Source organism: Cryptomeria japonica, chromosome 8, assembly GCF_030272615.1.
Source record: "Cryptomeria japonica chromosome 8, Sugi_1.0, whole genome shotgun sequence".
Classification (NCBI taxonomy): Eukaryota; Viridiplantae; Streptophyta; class Pinopsida; order Cupressales; family Cupressaceae; genus Cryptomeria; species Cryptomeria japonica.
The window spans coordinates 583940284-583941791 of record NC_081412.1 but is presented as its reverse complement, the minus strand read 5'-3'; positions in this window follow the sequence as shown (position 1 = coordinate 583941791).

Sequence of the window (1508 nt, the reverse complement as noted above, 5' to 3'; positions counted from 1 at the left end):
TATCGGAGGAGTATACGCAGTATATGGCAGCTCATCTGATTCCTTGGATATCAGATCCAACAGAGCCAATTCCTAATTTTGGGGAGGAGAGGGGACAAAGACGGAGGAGGGGAGGAGGTCGAGGACCAATGATAGGCAGACGAGGGAGGGGGGATGGTGGTGATGGAGGAGGAGGAGAGGGTGGAGGAGGTGGCTTAGGTGGTCAGGTCCAACGGAGAGGGAGAGGTGGATTGCCACTACGGATATCACAGGGACCGTTGGTGCCGGGCGAAGTCAGATTAGGTGGCCGAGGTATGGAGAGGGAGATACCGATGGATAGAGGGGAGGGAGCCACTGGAGAGTCACCTATGGAGACAGGGGAGGGAGTGACAGGGGGTGGTGATCCTCGGGAGCATATGCTAGCACATTTGCATACTCAATTAACAGCAACCGAGACACGGGTGGAGGATCTAGAGGCGGAGGTTGCAGCGAGAGATGTGCAGCTATTTGCACGAGAGTCAAAGCTGATTGTAGTGCTACGGGAGAGAGATCAGGCGGTTGACAGGGTGGTCCAGTTGCAGGAGAGAGTGAGGGTTTTGGAGGGAGTATAGGGACAGGGGCCATCTGTGGAGGCAATGGCGAGGGAGGTATGAAGAGTAGGTGGAGAGGTGGATTATTGGCGGGGTCTATATGAGCAGGTGGTTCCAGCTAGTCAACAAGCACCGAGCTATTCATAGATGCGACAAGCCAGATCAGAGCGATCTCAGAGGATGTAGAGCAGTGGGGGTGTGGTAATTCCACGACGGAGAGAGGTGTCAGGTGGTGCAGGAGCTAGTGGGGGTTTGATGGGGCCTCCACGAAGAGATACATCAAATGGTGTGGGGACTAGTGGTGGAGCAGGTGGTGATGGTGGTGCAGCATCTAGTCAGAGTGGCATCTGAGAGAGCATTTTGCATGCATGTATTTTATCATTGTTATTTTTGGACCGTATCTTGGATGGCTCTTGGTAGCCGATTTTTGTAGCCTTCATTGTACTCTGATACATGAGATGATATATATGAGGAGATCCAATATTTTTATGATATGCATTTGATATGTATGGATGTTATGTAGGATGGTGATTTTATGAGTTTATACTTAGATGGATACGTGTATATGTATGCATTTATGAGATGATTCCTATATACATTTTTTTAATGATGATTTATGATGTTGGATACTGACATATGAATGCAAGTTTATACATGTGTGTATGTTTTGTTTGATGTATTGTTTTATGTATGTAATGACATGATGATGATGTATGCTTATGATGATATGGACAAGATCTTGTGCTTCATGTTGATATAATGATGAGATAATGATATGCAATGATGTTAATGGAATGTTTTGAAGGAATGATTCTATGTAGATGCATCTAGATGGTGTTTTGGATGAATGTAATATGGATAAACAAATGTAAAGTACAAATGTTTATATGATGATGTCTAAATGAATGCATACATATAATGTAAATATAAAATGGTATG